Source organism: Oryctolagus cuniculus, chromosome 2 (assembly GCF_964237555.1).
Source record: "Oryctolagus cuniculus chromosome 2, mOryCun1.1, whole genome shotgun sequence".
NCBI lineage: Eukaryota > Metazoa > Chordata > Mammalia > Lagomorpha > Leporidae > Oryctolagus > Oryctolagus cuniculus.
This window is the reverse complement of record NC_091433.1, coordinates 167,948,971-167,976,882: the sequence shown is the minus strand read 5'-3', so window position 1 is coordinate 167,976,882 and position 27,912 is coordinate 167,948,971.

The window sequence follows — 27,912 nt, the reverse complement described above, 5'->3', positions numbered from 1 at the left end:
TTCCTAATCCTTCTTTAAAAGTGACTTATTAATGTAGACTGATTTAGTTATTCGAGATTCTATTCTGTTTTCTGACTTAATTATAGTCCTTGATACTCATTAAAATTGAACAGTTCTTCTAGAATGATGAATAACTTAATTATGATGCTGAGTTTTAAATATTCTACAACAAGGGATCAGTCTCAGACACAGTCTTGAAATATGTCCACTGGAGGTTCGGCTAAGTACATTCATTTGTGTGGAAGACCTTCATATGTTTTGTTCAATATATTTAGTAGTTTTATTAAGAATAACATTTGAACTCAATAACTAAAGTGGTAGTACTCTTTTTGCTTTTCATGATGCTAGTGTTTGGAATCAACCATATCATTTAAATCTCTCTAGGCCTATATTTCCTTACTGTTTGTGTACTAAGTTCTTCAATTTATTTTTACTTCCCCAAGGAAATTTTGAAACATCTTTAATTTCAATGATGTCATCCAACCACCTTGTTAGAAAAAGCCTTCCCTCATAATTAGATCTTCAATTGCATTATCTGAAAATTAATATTGTATTAGTTTTCTAATTGTGGATCTCAGAATCACAGTGTTCTGTAGCAGTTCTGCCTTTGGATAAGTTAAAGACTAGACCAACATAACCCAAGGATGTAATGAGCCAAAAAGAATACTTTTTTTTTTTTTTTTAACAGGCAGAGTGGACAGTGAGAGAGAGAGAGAGACAGAGAGAAAGGTCTTCCTTTGCCGTTGGTTCACCCTCCAATGGCCACCGTGGCTAGCGCGCTGCAGCCGGCTCACTGTGCTGATCTGAAGCCAGGAGCCAGGTGCTTCCTCCTGGTCTCCCATGGGGTGCAGGGCCCAAGCACTTGGGCCATCCTCCACTGCACTCCCGGGCCACAGCAGAGAGCTGGCCTGGAAGGGGGGCAACCGGGACAGGATCCGGTGCCCCGACCGGGACTAGAACCTGGTGTACCAGCGCTGCTAGGCGGAGGATTAGCCTATTGAGTCGCGGCGCTGGCCAAGAATACTTTTATCATTAATATCTCAAAAAGAGGACAGATAACTCTATCAGTGCTGCAGAAGACTGGCCTTGCTCTGTGAAACTTCTGGACATTGCCTGTACAGGGCCATAGAAGATGAACAGAGTGCTCAAGTTAGGCTTTGAGAAACATTTCAAGAATTCATCTTGTAGATGCTTGACCTAGAAATTTGATGGAGCACTAAACATATCACAAGTCTCCATTTTTCTTAACATAAAAACAAACTTCTTTTAAAACAATTTTGCCCTTATAGATACCAGTAATGTTTCCCAAAAATATATATTGATGTTTTATAAGATTAATTAAAATGAAAGTATGGTATTTTTTTTAACCTTTGAAAAATGGTGGGCATTTGACCTCCATCTGAAAAATAATAACAGATATTTTATGCCTTCTTTATTTATTAGAGAGATGAAATTTTCTTCCCTTACTTTCTAAAAGATAACTTTTCTTTTCTGGGAGATTTTAAGTGTTAGTCTAAATATCTTCTTGGTACTGTTATCACCTTTGCAAGACAATCCTACTCTCTGCAACAGATTGAATACTTGATCTGATGGTATCCCTACATGGGGAGAGGAAGCTATTTTCTGCCAAGGGCCATTTGGATATTTATAACATCATTTGCAGGCCATACGAAATTATTAACTTAAAAATTAGCAGACTATAATGTTATTAAATTTGGAGTTCCACTTGCACTTGTCTTGGCTGGGTGAGACCAAATGATTGTCCAGGCCTTGTGTAGGCCTGTGGGCTAGACATCCCACCCTGAGACAAAACAAATTCTTCCAAAGGGCCCAGTGTCTACAATTAGCTTAATACTTCTGAAGATAGTGCTGAAATTATTTTTCATCATAATAATGGTAACTCAAATTTTTTTAAAGATTTATTTATTTTGTAAAAGTTACATAGAGAAATATGTCTTCTATCCACTGGTTCACTCTGCAGGGGGCCATGATGGCAGGCTCTGAGCTAGGCCAAAGCCAGGCCCAGGAACGCCATGTAGGTCTTCAATGTGAGTGCAGGTGCCCACATACATGGGCCATCTTCTATTTCTTTTCCAAGCTGTTAGAAGAGAACTGGATTGGAAGTTGAACAGCCAGGACATGAACCAGGGCCCATATAGGATGCCAGCATAACAGGCTACACAGTTACTTGCTGAGCGACAACACTGGCCCCATGTAGCTTCTTTTCAAAATAGTAAGCCATTGGACTGATACTGGAGAAGCACAGAGATGATTACAAGAGAGAAAGATAAAGTGAGCATCAACACAAGTAGTATTAATATAAAGAATCTGTGTATTTTGGTTGATTTGAGGAAGATTCTTGCTTTAGAGGAGATAGAAATATGAAGAAAACTTGCCAGGGTGTTCATTCCACATCAAAATTTAAGGTATCACATGTTTTATTCCATTCTTTTAGTGTTTAATTCCTCTTTCCCTACTTTCATTTTTTTTAAATATTATTTATTTATTTATTTGAGAGGTAGAGTTACAGACAGTGAGAGGGAGAGACAAGAGAGAGAGGTCTTCTGTCTGCTGGTTCACTCCCCAAATGGCTGCAGCATCCAGAGCTGCACTGATCCAAAGCCAGGAGCCAGGAGCTTCTTCTGGGTCTCCCATGTGGGTGCAGGGGTCCAAGGACTTGGGCCATCTTTCCTCTTTCCCAGGCCATAGCAGAGAGCTGGATGGGAAGAGAAGCAGCCAGGACTAGAACTGGCACCCATATGGAATGCCTGCACCAGAGGCGGAGGATTAACCTACTGCACCACAGTGGGGGCCCCTGACTATTTTCTTTAACCTATAAGTGAATACTATGTTGGAGTTATTAATAAGATATTCTTCACCTTTTCTTTCCTTTCATTTGCTTTCTCGTGCTTATCCTTTCTAATTCTTCCTCCTTTCCTCCATCAATTGTTCTTTAGTCTTGTTTCATCAGGTGAGGGTATCACATCTTCACTCTGTGTCCTCATATGTGCTATAACTTATTGTATTTTATGACAGATACTGTATAGCAGTTTACTTGGTCACAAGTGGTGACAAAATAAATTAAAACACTACCTTGGAACAATTTCTTTTATGGAAAAAGTCAAGGGGTAGCAGTTAAGACACTGCTTGGAACATCTGCATACCAAATCAGGGTACCTGTGTTCAATTCCTGGCTCCAACCTAGACTCCAGCTTCCTGCTAACATACAACTTGGGAGGCAGCAGGTGATGGCTCAAGTGCTTGGATCCCTGCCATTCATAAGGGAAACCTGAATTCTGCCTGGCCCAGCTGTGGCTATTGTGGGATTTTGGAGAGTAAACCAGCAGATAGGAGATCTCTCTGTCTTTGTGTTTCTCTCTTTCTTTGTTTGGTCTGTGTCTTTGTCTCTCTCTCTCTGCTCCTTAAATAAATTAAATAAATAAACAAAATTTTTAAGAAAGGCAGGACCCTATAGTTCTTCTGAGTTTTAATAGTGTTTTTGTAAAATCAAGCCTCTGAATATATTGGGCTTGTTTTCTTAGCTATTCCCCTCTTCCCAGCTAGGATTTATATTCTTATCCATGAAATAAGATATGATATAAATTTAAAAAAAATTTATACTATTTTACAATTTAATTCACTTATATACTGTGCTTTTATTAACTATTAGTGTTGAATTATTACATAGTAGACTTTTGAGATTGTTTATATTATGTATTTTAAAATGTATTCTGGATTTTTTAAGATGATGGAATGGAGAGGGAGCTTATTGCTCTAGTCTATGGGAAGATAGTTTTTAAAAAATGGAGAGTGCAATCTCAAGGAAGAGTTAGGGAGAAAACAGCATAGGAAACTCTACACAAGTTAGAGAGACACTGTGGACCTACATGGAAGGTGTAGATGTCCACAACTTAGGACCTTAGCAGCTGAGAGCCTCAGCACCAGCTTTGGAGAGTGAAATGAGACAAGATTGCAGCAGCCCAAGCCACTGCAATAAAGCTGTGGGAAGAGCCTAATGTGAATCCAGCTTGGAGCCCTGTAGGGGACAGTGTACCTGCCAATCTAGAGGGAAAAAAGGGGTTACATTTCTCTCTCCCTGACTACCTGGCACTGGTGAGAGAGAGTGGGCACCATTTTAGACATATGTAACAGCTGTTCCAGCTTGTGTCCATGTGCCTAGCAACCAGCTGAGAGGAGATGCCTGAGTCTGGCTGGGAGAATTGAGAGGGAGCTGGATGCCCATGACTATAGGAGACTTGTGTTTTGGGACTATGAAAACACTGTGGCTGTGTTTGAGGTTACAGGGTGTGACTGAGACTTTGGGCAGTCATCTGGATGGCTCCATATACTCGGGGCTCCATGATTCCCTGGTGAGGGTCATTGCTGTGGGATCCATGCTCTCACTGAGGACTGCATGGATCCTTTGTGTGGTTCATGTGGAGCATGGACAAATATTGTAACCACTAGGGCTAGTGCTCAGGCATTAGTCTCCTTTGAGGAGAGGAGATGAATGTGAGAATATGCCAACAAAGCAGAGCATACTTCCCTCATAATAAAAAAATAAAGATTTACCACACCCAATTTGGGTGTCACCTTGGACACTCCCCTCACCCTGGAGCACTGAACAGAGCTCTGTGACTACACACAACACACGCCCTAGGTATTCACTGAAAGAGCAGACACTCCACCAAACCACAGAGGTATAGTCCAAAGATAAAAGCCATCACAGGGGAAAAAACAAGCAAACACAAAACAATCAACAAGTATCTCCACAAATGGTTAATAATAAATGCAACAGTTTAAGCAACAAGAATAAGGAAGACAACATGATGCCCTCAAAAGAATACAACGCTTCAGTATTAGAATGTGAAGATGAAGAGGTTGTTGAAATGTCAGAAACAGAATTCAAAAAATTGATCGTAGGATGACTTAGAAGTATTCGGAAGCAAATCCACAAGATAAATCTATACGTGACATGAATGAAAAGTTTTCCCATGAAATTGAGATTTTAAAGAGAAATAAAAATGAAATATTAGAAATGAAGAATTCAATAGAACAAATAAAAATGTAATGGAAAGCCTTAATAAGAGATTCTGTGAGGTAGGAGAAAGAATATCCAAGTTAGAAGACAAATCTCTGGAATTTTACAGTGAGACCAAGAAAAGAAGAAATTAGAAAACTAAAACAACAGTGTTGGAGATTTATATTACAATATAAGTGTCTTAGGAGTTCCTGAAGGCATGGAAGGAGAGAATGGATTAGAAGGCCCTTTTAATGAAATAGTACAGAAAACTTTCCTAATATGGAGAAAGAAAGGGAATCCAAGTATAGGAAGCACATAGAACTCCTAATAAATATGTTCAGAAAAGATCTTCACCATGGCACATTGTAATCAAACTCTCCACAGTAAAACATAAAGAAAGGATTCTAAAATGTACATGAGAGAAATGCCAGATTACATTCAAAGGATCTGCAATTAGACTCACAGCTGACTTCTCAGAAATCCTACTGGCTAGGAGATGTAGGAGAGAGATAGTCGAAGTCTTAAGAGAAAAAAACTCAATCCAGAATACTGTACCCTGCAAAGCTCTTATTTATGAATGAAGTGAAATAAATACCTTCCATAACAAACAGAAATTGAAAGAATTTGTCACCACTATCCAGCCTTACAGAAGATGCTTAAGGATGTACTACACACAGAAACACAGAATGATAGCTGTTATTATGAAAGAAGATGAAGGCAGAAAATTTCCAGATAAAAAGTATAAAGGAAATCCAAGATAAACAATAATAATAATTATGGAAAAATGGTAGCACCATGTTGTTTCTTATTAATAGTCACTTGAATATAAATGGCCTCAACTTTCCTGTTAAAAGATATAGACTGCCTGAATGGATTAAAAAATATGCATCTATTTGCTGTCTACCACAAACACATCTCACCAACAAAGATGCACACCGACTGAAAGGATGGAAAAAGATATTCTGTGCTACAGAAACCAAAAATCAGCTGATGTAGCCATCCTAATATCAGACAAAATAGACTTTAATGCAAATACCATTGAAAGAAACAGAGAAAGGCACTAGGTAATGACTAATGGATCAATTCAACAGGAAGATGTAACTATTTAAACATATATGCACCTAATTATTTGGCACCTGGCTATTTAAAAGAAATGTGAATGCCTCTAAAGAGAGACATAGACTCCAATACAATAGTAATGGGGGGCTTCAATACTCCTCTTTCATCTATGGACAGATCAACCAGACAGAAAATCAGGAAGTAAACAACAGAGTTAATTGACACTATAGTCCAAATGGACCTATTGGATATTTACAGAATCTTTCATCCTACAGTTGCAGAAAACACAATCTCTACCAGTGCATGGAGCTTTCTCTATTACAGATCACATGATGGGCCATAAAACAAGTCTCAGCAAATACAAAAAAGTCAAAATGATACCATGTGCCTTCTCTGACCAAAGTGGAATGACACTGGGAATCAACAACTCAAGAACCTATAGAATATATGCAAGCACATAGAGACTGAACAACATGCTATCCATTTTGTGTTGGATTTAATATGTTAAGGTGTGGGGCATACATTTTTCATAACTTTTGAATCTATAGGTTTTTATGTTCTGTACCACAGGAGGCAAACATTCTCTAATCACTACTTTGACAGGTTGGCAGAGTTTCTGGGTTTTATGCATATAAGAAGTTATACAGTAAAAGTATTAAAAGAAATAATCTCCAACTCAATATTTTAGTCCTGAGTAATGCAGTATTATGTCTTCTTTCCATTCTGAGAAGCACAAATCTTGCTATGAATTCCATACAAGAACCAGAGAATCAGGTTAGCTCGGAGACATGTATTAATTTCTAAGTAGTCCTTGCTTTCTCAAACTGCACCAGCTCTGCATCGTACCAAACTATCTGTACTCAGAAACCTAGATGTGTGGATATCTTGAGATAGTCACAGAACTCAGCAGTGACAGTTTACTGGTCCCAAAAATTCCTGGTAGTTTTCTCCTTATTTCTAACCATCATTCTTTATTGAACTATATCATGAAACCACCAATAATTGATATTCCTGAAATACTGATATGGGTAGTTGACAAAATGCACACATTAAGTAACTTATTTCATTTTTGGAGCACTGAGGATGAAGAAGGAATAAATGCACATAGAATTCAGAAACTGTACATGATACATATGTATATGTGTGTATATATACTAATATGCATATTAATTCATCTCATTCTCCAGGAAAACAGTTTATCCAACTATCAAATCTTAGTTCAAATTCCTGACGGGGTTTTCCTGAATTTTCTGCCTCCTTTCTTACCTCCATCTCTAATTATTTCCCCCATTATTTCCCCATAGTCAAAGCAATCTTTCTAGAATGCAAAGAGTATTCCTTGTGTTACAAAAACTAATGAGTCTGCATTACTCTTAAGATAATATGAATCCTCTTTATCAGAGGATACAGGGCTCTTCACTATATTCCATTCTCAGAGCTGCCAGTCACTCATACTATACCAGTATCACTCAATCAGTTACTCCCAATGTCTTGAACATTCTTAGCACCCCTCAACTCTCAGTCTTTGCAAGAGTCTTTCTCCAAGGAAGCCATTATTCACTTTCTCCTCTTGGGTGACAAGACAGATGCATTTTTGACATTTCAGCATATCGGGACAGACTTCCCTGAACATTTTTCATCCTTATACATAATTAAGCACACATCGCAAACACTGAGTAATGCTTCTCTCCTAGATGTACCTCCATGATATTCTCTAGGACCCCGTCAGTATCTCTTATTGATTATATTATTCACTGTTAGCTTATCTGGATCCCACAATAGGCTGTCAGTGTAATGAGGCATGGGAAGTTTTGACCCCACTCATCCATTATATATAATGTTTTCAGCACAATGTTTGGCACCTAATAAAATAAATGTTTGTTGAATGAATAAATAAATGAAGTAATAGGTATTATTTCTAAGTCATGTAATACTTATAATTATGCCTTGAGAAACTAGAACAAAATGTTATTTGGTTAGAGATTTTTTTAAGAAAGAGAAACTTAAAAATCTAGAAGAGTGGAGCCACATAATTAATTTATGATTCTAGGAACAAACAACAAATTTATGCCAACATCTTTATATAATTTGTATGGTATCTGTCCATTCCTAACATTATTGTCAGCCCTCCAGTACCTTATAAGAAGACATACTTTTTTTGGTTTTGTTTGTTGAGTATTTTGTGAAAATTTATGATATTAATTTATATAATTGTGAAACTAGATGGTAAGCCATTAGTACCATTATTAATTAATGAAACTTACAAATAAGCAAACACTGGAGAACTTAATAATGAAAGTGTTGATCTACAGTTGCCATGAGAAGTATTGTAAAATTTTCGATTTCAAATTTTGCCACCAAGAACATTATGGGAGAAATAACATGGTGTTACAATAAGAAAGGTGATAAAATGTTATAGCCCTATATTTTAGAACAACCTTGGTTGTAAAATTGTGCAAAAAATTCTTAAAACTTTTTACTGCTCTATACTGGGAACTCTTTATGCAATTTATACTGTTCTATGGATAGAAAAAAAGATTGTTTTATTTTTGATATGATGTTTGTATGATCTCATTTGTCATTATATTATTTGGATTTGTAACTATAGCACATGTATTAGAAAAAGAACCACATTCCTTAACCACTTAGATTTGTTTAGTGGAATTTTACAATAATATATTATTTATCATTCAGACTAGGGAATATATTGTATGCATCCCTTGATCTCATAGTTCCGTGTATAATTTCTTTCTACACAGTGCATTCATTTATATGTTCATTGACTTAGGTTGAGATCAAGGCACATATGGGGTATATAAAATAATTTAAAATGTTTCTACAGTGATTGTCAGTCATTTAAAAATCATTTATCAATATATCTAGAAAATATGACATATAGTCTATATGAACTAGTAATAAAAATATGAATGTCATCTGAAATAATACACAGATCTGGAGGATATATAAATCCAATTTAATTGCCTCCATAAAGTATGAAGGACCAATATATTGAAACAGCTCCAAATTTGGATGTTGGAGTCTCACAACCTGCCACTTGATAGGCAACTTTATTTTAATCAGTGTCAACTGGTTCATCTAAAATAAGAGAAGTCCAAGTGGCTATCACAGTTTTTTTCTGAATGTAAATATGATAAATTAAAAATGTTTGGCAGAAGAGTGGCACTAATACATATTTGATGCCAGATACCCTTCCATTAGCTATCTCAACTTGTGGACGACTAGTTGTTGATAAATGAGAAAAAAATATTACTGTGCAGTAAATAACATATTTTTGAGAAACAGAAGTCCTTATTTACATAGGAGTTGATATCAGAAAATATAAAGACAAAGCAAACTAGGGGGCTTAGAATAAATCACATAGTTCTAGAAGTTTCCATCTGTAATTGTGGAAAATAATAGCTATGTTGCCTAATGTAAGTAAATTGCTATGAAAAACAATTTTACGGCCGGTGCCACGGCTCACTTGGCTAATCCTCTGCCTGCGGTGCCAGCACCCCAGGTTCTAGTCCCGGTTGAGGCACCGGATTCTGTCCCGGTTGCCCCTCTTCCAGGCCAGCTCTCTGCTGTGGCCCGGGAGTGCAGTGGAGGATGGCCCAGGTCCTTGGGGCCCTTCACTCACATGGGAGACCAGGAGAAAGCACCTGGCTCCTGGCTTTGGATCGGTGCAGTGTGCAAGCTGTAGCGGCCACTTAGGGGGTGAAACAACGGCAAAGGAAGACCTTTCTCTCTGTCTCTCGCTCTCACTGTCTAACTCTGCCTGAAAAAAAAAAAAAAAAAAAAGAAGAAGAAGAAGAAAAAAGATAAACCATTTTACAACATAAAACATTAAAGAAATTAAGTGGACACAAACTGTACTCTAGACTATGCCAGTTTGTCTTTAATGACTTGCAAGTTTAAATTGCTTTGAGACATCACAGGATTTTGAAAATATGGATGGCAAGAGCCAGATAAGTGGGAAATTATTTCCTGAAATAATGTTTGTTCAGGTTGTTAGAGCAAGTCCATTTTCCCCCTTCAGGCAAATATTTTGAAGGTTGTACTAACTTCCTTTTTCTACAGAGAAAGGGGAAGGAAAGAAAGTTAATCATATCTGCTCATGTGTCATGTACCTTAGGACTTGCTCGATAAATATTAATTGATGAAGATGATATTTCAAGGACTGTGTTTTGTGAAACTGATTCATAGAGGTTAGCCTTAGGCAGTTGTACCAATGTGATTGGATGTTTCCAGCATCTTTTATTTAATTCTCTCTGTAACATCATGTCAAAGTAGTAAATGTGTTTGATTCAGATCTTGAACCTATTTAACTTACCTATTTCTCTCTCATTCTCTCTCTCTCCATTTTCTATTCCCCTCTCCCTCCTTCTATTTCCTCTCTTCCTCCACTCTTTCTTACCCTTATTCCTTTTCTCTCTCTTTTCATTTCTTCTGGAGTTCTACATTGCTGGTTTATACTGTACATTTCAACTTTAATCTTACCAGGTAGAAATAGCTAACAGATGAGGTTTGAAATGTGTTCTTTATCTGTAGTTATCCTTGACATTTCTTGACAGGACAAACAAGGAACCTAAGCTAGTTCTCTTTCTCTTCTTGATATTACCATTTATCATTCATAGAAACTCAAGATTCAGAGGATCTTTCTGGGAAGCCCAATTTAGGAAACATTTGTCAAGACTTGTAGGCACCAGCACGGGAGGTGTTCAACTCAGTGAGAAACTGGCTGAGAGGCTGACTTACTTTGTTAGTTAAACAAATAGCAGCTCAACTTTTTGTAATATTCTTTTTGTGTAATGTATGCCTAAACCAATAACTGTAATAAAATCTTACATGACTGTCTAATTACTCCAGTAACCTCTAGGCTCATGTGCTTTTTAACATGTAAGCTGTTTTGACAAAAAGCTATGGCCTAGATAGTTACTATTTTTAACTTTTTGTTTATGTCAAGAGTTTTACAACTAAGTAGTGAAGTGATATTGAATTCGACATTTAAAACAACTGTTTTTTATTTGTTCACTTGAAAGACAAAATGACAGAGGGGTAGGAGGAAAGACAGAGAGAGGGAGAGGAAGAGGGGGAAGAGTGTGCTTCTGTTTGCTGCTTCACTTCCTAAATGCTTATAAAATCAAGGCCTCAAGCAGACTGATACTAGCAGCTAGAACTACCACCAGGTCTCCCATATGGTGTCAGAGACCCATACACATGAACCATTACCTGCTGCCCCCTTAGTGTATTCCCAGGAGGCTAGGTGAGAAACACAGTAGCAGAGTCTAGAAATCTGAACATCCTAAGAGGCACTTTAACCTGCTCCTGTCACAATGCCTAACCTGTTATTCTAGATTTTAATGTCAAAATATTTATCATGGCACTGCAACTTTGGATAATGGGTTAAAACAAAAACATCAAGTAATATTTATGAGTTAATCTGCTTTTTTTCTTGTTTTGTTTTCTCTGAAAATGCAAAATTGGATGGATTTTTTTGAATGATTATCAGTACTTTTGGAGGCCTTGGTCCCTTTAATTATAGAATAAGTCAGTTTAGTAGGCTATCTTGAGCGCAGTTGGTGTGTAAAGTGGGCCAGGCATGAACAATGCTGCTAGTGAAGAGCTCAAGAAAGTCAAGCACACAAATAACTATGATACATATAGGAATAGCTACACTTCTCTAACACTAGAGGAAGAAAATACTGTTTCTGACTTGGTGAGACAACTGTGGTTTTTTTTGGAGTTTCTACTTGACACTCTTCTATATTTCCATCTGTGATAATTTTTCTTACTTAGATTCACAACTCCTCATCTTCTACCCTGGGGAATTTCTTACAGACATGTCTGAGAGCAGCATATATTTGTTGCCTGTATATGACAGAACATCTGTCTGGTTCTCTCTCTCTTTCTCTCCCTCTCTTTTTCCCTCCCTCCAGCACTCCCTGCCTGCCTCCCTCTCCCTCCATCTCTATCTCTCTCATCTTAAAAATCATAGCACTTTAATAGAATGTGTCTTTGAGTTTATCACTTTTTCTTAATGGTTATGGAGTCATGACATATTCCCCCATACAATGTTGAATTTAGGGTTTCCATTTATTTATGAATATTCTTCTGAATTATAAATGAAGATATTTTTGTTTTATTTTTATTCTTGTCTTATTTTTCTGAGGATCACATGTCCAGTTATATATTTTTAATTTTTTATTCATTCTCTGGATTTTTTGCTGTTTGTTTCTTAGTCTTACCCACTCCACTCAATTGTTGTTTTATTGTGTTTAGTCTCTTATTTTTATATGTCAAAATACATGGAGAGTAGCATAAATCCATCCACAGGTTAACTCAATTCCCACAATAACCCCTGGCCAGGTATGGAAGGAAGCTGGGAGTCGGGAACTCTACTAGTTCTCCTGTATGGGTGTCAGAAACTCAATTACTTGAGTTATCATTGCTGCTTCCCCAGATTTTATATTAACAGGAAGCTAGAATCAGGAATCAGAGCTTGGAATCAAACCAGGTACCACAATGTGGGATGAGGGCATCGTAACCAGCATCACAACCACTAGACTCCCCTTCAGCTTCCTTCTTCAACCATCTCAGCTAACTTTTCACGCTCTTCCCTGCTATGTTTTTTTAAGCTCTTGTTTGGAAAAATGATTATTACTAATTACATTATTCCAAGACAGCCTATGTTGAAGCAGTCTCCAGAGGGCAAAGGCCAACATTCTGATACAGAAAATATAAACCTGGGACAGAGAATGTGCATTTGTGTGTGAATGTGAGTGTATGGGTGTGTTGTATCTTTTTTGTTTGAGAGAGAGAGAACAGGAGCATATAAGTGCAAATGCTTTGGTTTGACTTTCCTTGTTCTCAGGCTTTCCTTGTTCGCACAGGCAGTGGCTTGCATGCAGCTCAGTTTATTCTCCAATTTGCTTCCCCTTTGGATAGGAACTTCAGTGATGGTTTGTTGGTAAATTCCTTTATTTATCCTAGCAGCTCTAATCTGTAGCATCTAACAGGGCGCAGACAAGTCTCCTCAGCAGTTCGGACCCTTTGATACCATTATTGCTAAAAACAGTGCTGGTGTGTTTTCCCTCAGGGTGGGGCACCTGGGCTGAAGCTTTCAGGATCCTTCCAGTCTTATCTTATGTACATGTGACAGGGAATGTGTCTAATCAAACTGTCAGCTGTCCTTGCACATTGGGCCTGTAGTTAACAGTGTGTGCTATTTTGATTGAAGAGTTTTCCTGTTTGTTTCTCATCCTCCCTCTAGTTTCGAGGGTGAAAAAAGGAAGCATCCTAATCATTTAATCTTTTTTTTTTTTTTGACAGGCAGAGTGGACAGTGAGAGAGAGAGACAAAGAGAAAAGTCTTCCTTTGCCATTGGTTCACCCTCCAATGGCCGCCATGGCTGGCACTCTGCAGCCGGCGCACCACGCTGATCAGAAGCCAGGAGCCACGTGCTTCTCCTGGTCTCCCATGCGGGTGCAGGGCCCAAGCACTTGGGCCATCCTCCACTGCACTCCTTGGCCACAGCAGAGAGCTGGCCTGGAAGAGGGGCAACCGGGACAGAATCCGGCGCCCCGACCGGGACTAGAACCCGGTGTGCTGGCGCCGCAAGGCAGAGGATAAGCCTATTGAGCCGCGGCGCCGGCCATCATTTCATATCAAAACATAAAGTCTCGGAGTCTTCCCCTAAAGTTCTATTTATGATTTTATGAAATTTGTTGGTACAAAATGGTAGAAAATGCTCTCAGTCTCTTTAGCCAGGAATCTTCTCTGAGAGCTATTCATATGCTTTCTGTTTTCCTGATAATGTAAACGCAATGTAATAAATAATAATTGTTAAGGCTTCAGTGCACTTGTCATACTATTCTAAACTTTTATATATTCTTATTATAGGAATAGATTATTTTAGATGGACATGTTTTTCAAGGTCCATGAAATAATTTTATCAAAGTTTGTGATATGTAAGGTAACAGATTGTGTTTTATACAGCAACACAGTCTGGCTGTACATACCATTTTCCTAAAACCAATGTTAATTGTTTCCTTGAATCAAACAAAATTGTGGAGCCGATAACAGATATTACTTTCTTTAGCAATCAATTCTAAGAAATATGCCAATAAATAATTACCAGACTTGAGAACAGAGGGGCCATGGAAGAACTAGTCCTTTCAAAATTGACAGGAGCTTGGGGGTCAGAGTTGGACCAAGCAGGTCAGATAAGACACTGCTGAATGCTTATTTTTTTTTTTTTTTTTTTGCCTAATGAGAAAAAGCTGTGATGCACATCTCAGTATAATATCCTTTATCATAAAAAAACTGAAACAGAGACCTAGAACAGCAAATTTCAGGTCCAAAGTACATGAATAACAGCATATATATTTTTTAGCAGTTTGGAATGAAGAATAAACAGTGAAGTAAAGAAGTATTGAAGGTTTTTACTACATACTCTTCTAAGTTATTTTTATTTATTTATTTTATTTTATTTGACAGGCAGAGTTTGACTATGAGAGAAAGACAGACAGAAAGGTTTTCCTTCCATTGGTTCACCCCCCAAATGGCCACTACGGCCTGCACATTGCGCAGATCCGAAGCCAAGAGCCAGCTGCTTCCTCCTGGTCTCCCATGTGGGTGCAAGGACTCAAGCACCTGGGCCATCCTCCACTGCCTTCCCAGGCCACAGCAGAGAGCTGGAGTGGAAGAGGAACAACCAGGACTAGAACCTGGCGCCCATATTGGATGCCAGTGCCGCAGGTGGAGGATTAACCCAGTGAGCCTTGGTGCCGGCCTATTTTCACTTATTTACTATTCCCAATATTGAGACCTTTACCCCTTCTTTTTCAGTTAGATGTCTAGTGATCAGGCTGCTTAATTCTGTTGAAACTTTCAGGTGATCCAGGAAAAATGAAATTGGTTGCCTATACATGAGCTTAGACTAGAAGCTCTTCTGTAATATTTTCTGCATTATTTTTATTATCAAATGCATACTGATTTATATGGTGCTTAGCTCAGTAATGCTTACATTGTTGAAAGTCAGTAAATGTTTGATTGGATGTAAATTTTGACATTGGCTAATTTAAGCTACAGATATTTCCCACTATGGTATTCTCTCTGATCAGAATTTTTGAGATAAAATAAGGCTAACTATAATTATTTGACTATAAAGGAGAGAAAATCCATCAAGAAATGAGCAGTGAATAGCTTAGTAGTCTTCTCACTGTGTAACATACTGTAGTGCTTAAGATCATGGGCTTTAGAATCAAGATGGCCTGTGTTTGAATTCTAGACACATCATTCCTTGTTGAAAGATTTTGGGTTGTGCACATTATCTTTTTCTTTCAACTAAAAAGTCAGTTTTATCATAGTACATCTAGGAACTTCATGAAGATTGACAGAGAAAAAGTGATTTAAAATACTTTCTATGAGTCCATAAATTTACTAAAGGGGTAAGAAGAGAGGAATGCCTTCACAAATTTTAAGAGTCTGGGCAGTTCAGATTAAGAACAAAGTTGCTTAATTTATGCTAATGCCCTCTTTGTTTTTATTGGGCCAACAAGCACCTTGGAATGGATGTTTCTAAGTTCAGTTGCCCCATCCCAAGTCTTGTATGTGTTGTCATTCTTATATGATGACCTGTTTCATTATTAAAAACAGTTCATTGCCCTTTTTCTCATCCATAGGCAAATCAAGTATGTTCTTTTAACAACCAAGAAGTTGAGTAAACATTTGTTAATTAATGGCAGAGGTTGTTAAAATAGACTATACTACAAGTGTAACATTCCTGCCACTTTTCATAATCATAGATCTTTAAAAAATAAGCAGGATGCAAGATATATTTAAAGCAAATATACTCACTTATGGAGTAAATGCAAGGAAGCTTGAGCTCTCCATAATCATGGATTCTAAGGTAGTCTCATAGTCTTAGATATGATATGCAATGCAGGAGGTGCTTCTTTCTTTTGTTCTATGAACTGGCTTTTTCTCTGCTCCTTTTAGAAGTTTGCAAGCCTTGTCCCCAAGAAAGTTGAGTAATACATTTATACCTCAACATCATTTGAGAAAGGGATTTTCAAAATGCCACATGCCAGAACTCTGCCTTGCATGAGGTTTTGATCTTTCCAAATATCAATTTTCCTCCCTGTATCAGAAATGTAATTTGTTTCTCTAGCTCACCTTATGCAAGATTTCCTGAATATAGATGCATTCATAATTTGCTTACTCATTTAAAAATATGAAAGCTGGCTTATTATCTATTCCAAAGGTTAACACTTTATTCTAAAGGAATAGAAATAGTTAAAAATTAACTGAAATGGAAAAAACAGGAGCATTGGTTCATGAGTGCAAAATAACATTTAATCCATTCATTCACTATAGCACATTCTAGACCTTTTCAATCTCAAGTGTTGTTTCCTCATTTTTTCTTTTGGTGAAACAGTTAACAAGATATTCTTAGGACAGTTCTGTAATCAATATCAAACTGGAGACTGAACATAAGACACACTTAAGAGTAATTGTACAAATATTTTTGGTTTTGGATGATGTGACATTAAACCTATAGGTATAGTACTCTTTTATTTAACACTTTTAAATGTTTCAAATGTTTTAAATGTTTTATTTAAGTTATACACATCTCATGCTTTTCATATATACAGAAGTGTCCATTTCACGCCAACACATTACATTTTAGGTACTAATATTAGTAGCCCCAGATCAGGGAAAACATATGATATCTGTCCTTTGGGGACTGACTTATTTCACTGAGTAAAATGGTTTCCAGTTGCATCCATTTTGTTACAAACAATAGAATTTCATTTTTTATAGCTCAGCAGTACTCCATAGTGTATATGTACCATAATTTTTCCTGTCATCAGTTGATGGACATCTGGGTTGATTCCATATTTTAGTAATTGTGAAATGAGCTGCAGTGCACATGGGGGTAATGATCACTCTTTCATATGCTGATTTCTTTTGGTTTGGGTAAATTCCCAGGAGTAGAATGGCTTGATCATATGGTAAGTCTATATTCAGATTTCTGAAGCATCTCCTTACTGTCTTCCAGAGTAACTGTGCCAGTTTACATTCCCACAAAGAGTGGATTTTCCCCCACTTCCTTGCCAGCATTTGTTGTGTGTTAATTTCTGTATGAGAGTCATTCTAACTGGGATTAGGTGAAACCTCATTGTGGTTTTGATTTGTATTTCCATGATGGCTAGGGATCCTGAGTGTTTTTTCAAATGTCTCTTGGCCATTTGACATTCCTCTCTTGAAAAATGCCTGTTCAAGTTCATGGCCCATGACTTAACTGGATTTTTTGTTTTATTGTCATTGAATTTCTTGAGCTCTTTATAGATTCTGGATGTTAACCTTATATCATTTGTGTAGTTTGCAGATAATTTTCTCCCATTTTATCAGTTGCCACTTCACTTTGTGGAGCGTTTCTTTAGTGGTGCAGAAGCTTCCCAACTTGATGTAATATATGTAATCTCATTTGTCAATTTTGGCTTTGATTGCCTGTGCTTCTGAGGTCTTTTCCAAGAACTCTCTGTCTATGCCAATGTCTGGCAGAATTTCCTCAATGTTCTCTACCAATTTGATGATATTGTGACATAGATTTTAACCATTTTGAGTGGATTTTTTGTGTAAGATGTCAGGAAGGGTCTTGTTTCATACTTTTGCACACAAACGTCCAGTTTTCTCATCCGTCTTTGTTGAAAATGCTGTTATTGCTCCAGGGATAGATTTAGGCTTCTTTGTGAAAGGTAAGTTGGTTGTCAAGGCATGGATTGTTTTTCTGGAGTTCCTGTTCTCTTCTGTTGGTCTGTAAGTCTGTTTTGTGCCAGTATCACATTGTTTTGATTGTGACTGCCTTATATTATATCTTGAAATCTGGTATGTAATGCAACCAGTTTTTTTTATGGGAAAGCTTTAGTTATTTGGGGCCTCTTTAATTTACAAATGGATTTTAACATCTTTTTTTTTTTTTGATCTGAGAGGAATGTCAATGGTATTTTGATTGAGATCACATTGAATCTATAAGTTGGTTTCAGTAGTATGGACATATTGATGATATTAATTCTTCCAATTTTTAAACATGAAAGATTTCCATTTTATGACTTTTTATTTCTTTAAAGTTATATAATTTTCACCATAGAGATCTTTGACATCCTTTGTCAAATTTATTCCAATGTATTTCATTATTTGTAGCTGTGATGAATTGGATAAATCTTGGAAGTTCTTTCTCAACCATGGCTTTTTCTGTGTATACATAGGCTATTAACCTTTGTGTGTTAATTTTATATCCTACAACATTACCAAACTTTTTATGAGTTCTAATGGTCTCCTATTGGAATCTTTTGGAACCCTATATATAAAATCACGTCTCCTGCAAATAGGGATAGTTTGACTTCCTCCTTTCCAATTTGTATCCCTTTGATTTCTTCTTCTTGCCTAATGGCTCTAGCTAATACTTCAGGACTATATTGAATTGCAGTGCTGAGAGTAGGCATCCTTGTCTGGTTCTAGATATTAGTGGGGATGATTCCAGCTTTTACACATTGAATAATATGCTAGCTGTGGGTTTGTCATAGATTGCTTTGATTGTGTTGAGAATTGTCCCTTCTACACTCAATTTGTTTATGGTTTTAATCATGAAAGGATGTTATATTTTATCAAATGCTTTAGCTGTGTCTATCGAGAAAATTGTATGGTTTTTATTCTTCAGTTTGTTAATGTGAAGTGGCACATGTATTGATTTGTGAATGCTGAACCATCCCTTCATACCAGGGGTAAATCCTGCTTAGTCTGGGTGAATAATCCTTCTGTTGTATTGTTGGATTCAATTTGCTAATTTTTAGTTGAGGATTTTTGCATCTACATACCAGGGAAATAGGTCTATGAGTCTCATTCTCTGTTGTGTCTTTTTCAGGTTTAGGAATTAAGGTGATGTTGGCTTCATAGAAGGAGTTTGGGAGGATTCCCTTCATTTAAATGCTTTTTAAATAGTTTGAGAAGAATTGAACTCAGTTCTTTAAATGTTTGCAGAATTCAGCAGTGAAGCCATCCAGACATGGCTTTTCTCTGTTAGGAGGGTCTTTATTACTGATTCAATTTCTGTCATAGTTATTGGTCTGTCTAGGTGTTCTGTGTCTTCGTGACTCAATTTAGGTATGTTGTATATATCCAAGAATCTATACATTTTTCTAGGTTTCCCAATTTGTTGGCATACAGCTGTTTGTGGTAATTGCTGATGATTCTTTTTTATTTTAGTGGTATCTATTATTACATTTCCTTTTTCATTTCTGATTTTATTGAGTTGGGTCTTTTTTTTTCTGGTTATTTGGGCCAATGGTATATAAATTTGTTTATTTGTTCAAAAAACCAGCTATTTGTTTCTATGATATTTTGTATTATTTTTATGGTTTCAATTTTGTTTATTTTATATCTCATTTCAAGTATTTCTTTCTTCCTACTAATTTTGGGTTTGCTTTGTTGTTGTTTTTCTAGGTCCTTTTCAAATGTTATCTTCATTCATTTCCAGAATTTTTTTGTTTTCTTTTTGATTTCCTCTGTGACACACTATTGGGTCAGACAAGATGCATGGTATGATTTTGCTTTTTTTATTTTGCTGAGACTTGCATTATGTTATAGCATGTGTTCTATCCTAGAGAAAATTCCATGCACTGGTGAGAAAAATGTGTATTTTACAACTGTAGAGTGAACAGTTGTGTAGATATCTGTTAGATCCATTTAATCTACAGTGTTAGTTAACTCTGTTGTTTCCTTGCTGATTTTCTGTCTGGATGATATGTCCATTGCTGAAAGTGGGGTGTTGAATTCCCCCATTACTATTGGATTGGAATTTATATCTCCCTTTACATTCATTAACATTTCTTTTAAATTGCCAGGCATCCTGTAATTGAGTGTGTAGTCACAATTTCCTGTTGAATTGGAATCATTACATAGTGCCCTTATTTTTCTAACAGTTGTCTGATATTAGGATGGCTACACCTGCTCTTTTTTGCATTCTATTGGCATAGATTATGTTTTTTCATCCTTTCACTTTGAGTCTGCATGTATCGTTGTTGTTGAGGTGTTTCTTATGGGCAGCCAATAGATTGGTCTTGTTTCTTTAATCTATTCATCCAGTCTGTATCTTTTTTTTTTTTTTTTTTTTTTTTTGATAAGCAGAGTGGACAGTGAGAGAAACAGAGAGAAAGATCTTCCTTTTCTGTTGGTTCACCCCCCAAGTGGCCGCTACGGCTTGCGCGCCACGCCAATCCAAAGCCAGGAGTCAGGTGCTTCTCCTGCTCTCCCATGCAGGCGCAGGGCCCAAGGACCTGGGCCATCTTTCACTGCACTCCCGGGCCACAGCAGAGAGCTGGCCTGGAAGAGGGGCAACCGGGACAGAATCTGGCACCCTGACTGGGACTAGAACCCGGTGTGCTGGCACCGCAAGGCGGAGGATTAGCCTAGTGAGCCACAGCGTCAGCCCCAGTCTGTATCTTTTAATTGCAGAGTTTAGTCCTTTTACATTCAAGCAAGGTTACTAATTTTTTAGTTAAAGATTTATTTATTTATTTGAAAGTCAGAGTTAGAGAGAGAGAGAGAGAGAGAGAGAGAGAGAGAGAGAATGTTTGCCCTCTACTGGTTAACTCTTGAATCAGTGGCAACAGCCGTAGCTGCACCAATCTGAAGCCAGGAGCGAGGAGCTTCCTCTGGCTCTCCCACTTGGGTGCAGGAGCCCAAGAACTTGAACTATCTTCTACTGCTTTCCCAGGCCATAGCAGAGAGTTGGATAGAAGGTGGAACAGCCATACTCGAACTGGTGCCTATTTGGGATGCTGCCACTGCAGGCAGTGGCTTTACCTGCTATGCCACAGTGTTGGCCCCTCAAAGTTACTATTGATAAGTAATGACTTAGCCCCACAATTTTTTCACAAATATTCCCATTGTTTACTTTGGATTTCCTTTGTATTTTTACTTGGAGATTTTCTTCCTTCACTTTCTTTCATAATGATGTCTATCTTTCTGTGTTTTTCAGTGTAGCACATCCCTCAGCTTATTATGTAAGGTTGGATGAGTGGTGACAAAGTCTTTCCATTTCTCCCTGTTATAGAAGATATTTAATTCAACTTCATTTCATTTATAATTGAGAGTTTGCTGAGGACACTATTCGGGGTTGACAGTTTTTTCTCAAGACTTGGACTGTATCTCTCCCATATCTCCTATCCTATGGGGTTTCTAATGAGAAGTCAGCTGTGAGTCTAATTGTAGATCCTATGAAAGTAATGTGGTATTTCTCTTGTGAACATTTTAGAATATTTTCTTTATGTTTTACTATTGAAAGTTTAACCACACTGTGTTGTGGCAAAGATCTTTTCTGTTCATGTCTATTAGGAGTTCTGTGTGTGCTTCCTGTATTTGAAAGCCCCTTTCTTCCTCTAAATTGGGCAAGTTTTCTGTAATTATTTCACTAAACAGGCCTTCTGGTGCATTCTCTCCACATCTTCAGGGACTCTGTAGACCTATATGTTGGGTCATTTGATATTATCCTATAAATCTCCAATACTGCCAATACTGTGTGATTGTCTAATGTATTGTCTCTTTTTTCTTTTTTTGGTCTGACAAAAATTTCCAAAGATTTTTCTTCTAGCTTGCATATTCTTTATTCTGCCTCACCAACTCTGTTGTTAAGGCTTTCCATTGCATTTTTTATTTGTTTTTTTTCATTTCTAATATTTTTTTGATTTCTTTGAAATAACAATTTCATGGAAACATCAATATTATATATGTATTTCTTTAATTTGTGGATTTGCTTCTGATTTTTTTGGGTAATATGATAAATCTTTTGAATTCTATTTCAGGCATTTCATCAATCTCTTCCTCTTCACATTCTTATATTGCAATGTTGTTGTTTTCCTTTTGGGGCTCATGTTGCTTTCTTTAATGGTATTTCTTGAATTTCTGCATTTATTTATATTACTTGTTGGATTTTTTTCCTCTGCTGGCCTTTGTCTTTGAACTATGCCTATATAGGTTAGTGGAATATCTGCACTCTGCACTTTCAGTGAATACCCAGAGATGTGTGCTGGCTGTGTCCAAGGAACTCTGGTCAGTGGTTCAAGGTGGGTCAAGTATCCAGGGTAATACCCAAGTTAGGCATGTTAGATCATACCATGGTATGGAAGAGGTGGGGGAGAATGGTTACTTCTGTTGGTTTGATCATATCCTCACCTCCCATCCTCCAAGGTAATCAATGCCTGGATATTAGGCCATGGTTCGTGCAGTACTTATCCACGCTGCCATATGAACAGCACAGATGATCTGAGCAGCCCTCATTCCAAGCATGGCACACTCTGCAGTGACCCACCTCCTACAACCAGGAGTTCAGGGCATGTAGAGCTGTACACAGCGCAGAGACCTAGCTACACCCTGATCCCTTTTATGTCGCCACAGAATCCCCACAGTCTCAGCTCACAAGGCTCCCACAGTCACTGGGTATGGAGGATCTGGCCTGCCCTGCCAGCCTGTCCAGTCCACGGTGGGGCAGATGTTCCCAGACCCAGCTGCCTGTGGGTGCTAGAGCTAGGTGGTTTGTATTCCAGAGTCTGTGATTTGTTGGGAGGATGGTGGCACATCACTGTCTTAGATCGGTGCCCATCCCCCATCAATCCTTCCAGCCAAACCCAATGTCAGTGAGAAACATGGAATTTTTTCCCTGCTAGAATGTCTAGATCACATGTATACACAAGAGCCACTGGCTGCATGTTACCCTCTCTCTGCTGTTTTCACCAGCATTGCTGAGAAGATGGTATCCTGTCTCAGCCAGTTGCTGTACAAGTACACAAGGGTTTGCATGTAGACAAGGGCTTGCACAGCTGCTGCTTATGCCCCAATTGTCACCCACCCTTTAGCATTTGTCAGGCGCCATTGTTTGGGGAATGGGGTGTGAGAAATATGCCCGTTTTCCTTCTGCGGGGTCCATGGGTAACCTCTATCCCCTAGGGCTCCATGCCAGACTCACATCACACTCTCCTTCTGGCTGTATCATCACGGGTTGCTGCAGTCTGCTATCACCTCCATCCCCAAGCTTGCGCCTTCTCTGGCTCTCAGTTGATGGAGTTGTGCATTGTGTCTGTGTTTGTGCTGCACTTACGCACCTTCCACACAAATCCATGCCATTCCTATTCCTTCTGTAGAATTTCCACTGTGGTTTTCTCAATTCTCCCCTGAGAGTGCACTCCACACTAATACTGTTTGTTCCAGGCCCAGGTTTTTGGATAAGAAATTGCACCTGGGCCTTAAGCCAACATAAATAACAAAATGCTACCTGTTAAAGTCCTTGGTGTCTTGTCTCTGTACACATATCATGCTACAGGAATAGATGTGAGCTAATTCTGTAATGCAAACATTATCCTGGGGGTCCTGGATTGGGTACCATCTATGCTGACACAGCCCCAGGTCTTTCAATCAATTGTGGGGTTGACAAGAAGATTTAAGCTTCTTCATTTTGTCTCTCTTTGTCCCTTTGTCTCTCTTGTTTCATCCTGATCACAGTAACTTTTCATCATTCACTTGTAGCAGACCAGCACTTACAAGTCATCCTTCATGGATATTGATGTGATTCACACTCTTGGGAGATCCATTTTTTTCATTTTCACTGCCCCTTTGGAGTCTCACAGCAGTGGAGCCACCTCCTAGGACCTCTCTCTGCCATGGAACTGGGAGACAGCTATGGTGTCATTTCCTACCAGTAATCTTTTTTTAAGATTTATGTTATTTATTTGAAAAGCAGAATTACAGAGGGATAGAGGGATGGAGCAAGGGAGGGAGTAGGAAAAAGAGAGAGAGATGGGGGGGAGAGAAAGAGAGGGAGAGAGAGAGGGAGGAAGGGAGGTAGAGGGAGAGGTCTTCATCTACTGGTCCAGCTGGGCCTGACTGGAACTAGGAGCTTCATATGGGTCTCCCATATGGGAGCAGGGGCCCAAATGCTTGGATCGTCTTCTGCTACCTTCCCTGGTGCATTAGCAGGAAATTGAATTGGAAGTGTGGCAGCTGGGACTAGAACTGCTGCCTATATGTCATGCTGGCATTGCACAGTGTGACTTAACACTTTATGTCACGTTGCTAGCACCATCTTTAAACTAAAATTTAAGGAGATTTATAAGGTTTCCTCATGGTCATTCTGAGAATAAGTGAAATCAATAAAACAAAAAATAGAAATCAGAATAAAAAGGATAAAAGAGGGAAAAAGGAAATTCCCAAATATATCAGGCACAAATTCAAAGCAAAGCTCTCTCACTTACTGTCTCTTTGATCTTAAGTGAGTTTCTTCACTAATTTGAGCCTCAGTATCCTCAACTCTCCATCTGTAAGTCAGTAGTGATCATCATAGTGATGAAATGAGTTAGTGTAAGCACTAATAGCATTGCTTAATAAACATAAGGGCTCAGCTGATAATAAATGTTATTTTTATTTTGTTCCCTTTTCTGTCCTATAGTCTTGGCCATGATACTTGCATAACTAGAGAAAAATATCTGTAGAGGCTTGAGTTCTTTTTGATCCTGAGTCAAAAATGATCCTTTTCAGATACTGTTAAGAATGGAGATACCTCAGTGAGAGGAGCCCAGCTTACAACTTCACCCAAGACTGTAGTGCCTGCAATGAGTGAAAGCAGCTCTAGTTCAGGGTAGCAAGAATTCTTTTCTAAGTCATCACATATATGTGTACCAATTATATGTGTATATAAGTATCACATATTTGCATGATGAATGCTGAACTACTGGGACTGGAGGACAGGGCAAAGGAAACAACTGTATTCTTAACAACAGAAAAAGCTAATTGGGTTTCAGAGATTTTAGAGAAACTATGGTTACCAATGAGTTTTAAATTCAGTGCTGTTCTTCCTAATATGGTCCAAGTTAATGACAAATGTTATACTTACCCCATGCATTTTCTTACCTTGAAAAGTCTGCTGGAAAACACAATCTGCCATAGACATCTGAATACTGAGAATTGGGTGTCTTTAACAATTATATTGAAATCAACTGCCTCATATTTAATATGGGAAAAGAAAACGAGAAGCCTCAAAATGATCTTGGAATCTGAAAGTACAAAGCCATCACTTTTTTTTTTTTTTTCAATTTAGGCCATCACATGAAATTATTACATTTAGAACCTAGTGCCATATCTTCACCTCACCTATCCATTGCTTGGGCTTAGAAGAGCAGGGCCAATGATGTCCTTCTATAACATCTGCAGTAGATTCTGAAAATTCTGGTAGGAGGAAATGAATAAAAAGGATATAAATGTCTTTAGTGGAATAACTAATGTTGGCTCCTCTTTCAGACTTTGAATATCAGTCATCTCAGAAAATACAGGATCATCTGGAAGAATGATGACATCCTAAGTGAGTGAGTAGCCCATCATTAGTTTTGCTGTGGGCACGGGCAAAAGCATTGCATAAATTTGAATAAAGAAAATTTTAAAAAATGATTTCACATGGTAGACAAGAACATGATTTCACAGAGCACAGTGAAGTCATTTATAAGCATGGGAGGCAATGCTTAAGAGACATGTGAGTGCAGCAGAAATTCTCAAGTACATAAAGGGCTAGTCCTTTATAAATGCCATTTGATGCTTGTCTTTTTGTGTCTACATCTCATCTGCAGAAGAATGGTTTACAAAGCAAAACAAAACAAGTATATTGTAGTCCAAAGTAGCTGTTGAGATTATGTTTAGGTGTTCTCAAAAAGTAGACATTTCTGATGGTGAGTCATTCATGGGTTTGTTGTTAAGAATAGAATGAAGAAATCAAAGGACATATTACTAGGGGAGAAAGAAAAAAATTAAAGGAATATTTTAAATTATTTTATATTATCACTATCCCACATTTTTTCAAAAGAATCCTAATGCTATATTTTACTTGAAAAACCAGAAAGTTAACCTAAAGCTAGTGACTACACTCATTACAAACACAATGAACTTATTTGGCAAACAAATATTTTTTAAGTATTTGACAGGGAGCACTAATTAGAGTGAGGAAATGATTGAAACTACTCTTAAAACATGTTCTCTTGTATTTTTACCACAAAATCAATTTTTGTAGATTGGATGTTTTTCTCCTTTTGCATAAATTGAGATGAGAAGATTATCAGTTATTTTTAAATTCCATGAAAGCAAATGCCTAGTACTCTTTACAATAGAAAAGGCAGATGGTCCCTAAGCTCAGAAGCAAGCTGAATTGATTTTGCTCCTACATTTTCAGGCTATAGTAACACACTTGAAATAATCAGTTATTTATGATTTACTTCTTTTTTGGAACCAAATTTGTGCAAGTGAATCTGAATTCATTTAATATTTCACAGCATAATATTTAGTCTATCTTTTGCTGTTGATATTTTGTTAAAACATAACAAAAGTGCTGTCCCAGAAAATAACAGGCAATGAATTGGAAAAAATAGGGTAAAATATTATGTTTATTGTTTCCTTTCTCTTAAAACCTGTACATTAGAGAGAAAATTCCAGTGAATCATAGAACTCAACTTATGAGATCAGGGCTATGAGACTGCATGAAACCATAGGAGTGTGAACATGGAATTTGGAAAAATAATGGTTAGCAGTGAGTTTTAAGTTAAATTTTATTGTTCTTATTATGCCAAAGTTAATGACATATCTTATACTTTGTGCAATTTCTGACTGTGAAAAAGTTGCTGGAAAATGCAAGCTGGTATGGCTATCTGAATATTGACAGTGGGGTGTCTTAGGCTGGATACTTTATTTTAGGCTTATGATTTGTTGTTGTGTAGAGCCCTAAAAACCTTCTGATGTCAGTGGCATCTGTGTCAGTCTAGTTGTGGCTTCTTCATCATTTGAACTTTGTTTTACTGTTACCTGACATAGTGATTAAAGATGTAAGAATTAAATCTTGATTCTTTAATTCATTACGATTCCTCAAATTTATAAAGCATCTGTTTCTTTAAAGCTTCTGCCTTTAAATAAGGAAATAATAAATAACTCAATAGAGTTGTTATCAGCCTTACATGAGTGAAATAGTGAATAAAACATTGCACACATCTATGACTCTGACTCAGTGAAGCAATTGTGGCATAGATATTCCTCCTGTGATGAGCATATCCAACACTTGCCGTGGCCATACTTAGGGTAGTTTTCCATCCTACTGCAGTATAGAGAGCTTATTCCTTTATGAGATGGCTAGTGATCTTAGAAAAAAGGAAATATCAGAATAAGAAATTAAGATTTTATTACTTTGGTTTTAGGGTGAAGGGAAATGCTTGAAGGGAAACTTTGGCTCCATTAATTTGGCAGTTCTAGCATGTGAAAAGAAAGTACTAAACTGACTGTTATAAATGAACTTGACTGCCAAGAAAAAATTTTCCATGGCAGCAACAGATTCAAAATGAATAATAAAAATTAACAGCAATATACATAAATAATCTTCAATTTATAAATTGATTTTCTTATTTATTAAATTTTGTTCATATCAATAGATACACTCCAATCCACGTATTATCATCATTATAGTCATCAGATATGAAAAAAATGATTCACAAAAGTTAAGAAAATTGCTAAATGTTTATATAGGTCAGGCATTCTGACTTGAAATTCTACAGTCCCTCAATGTATATGTGGATATGTGTGTGTGTGTGTGTGTATACACATACATGTTCTGTATATGTGTAAATATATGTGTATATATATATATATATATATACATACATAAAATATACTATCCATGGCAATGTATTGAATATATTTACCTCTATATTCTGTAAAATGTGAACATAGGATTTAGGACTAGGTAA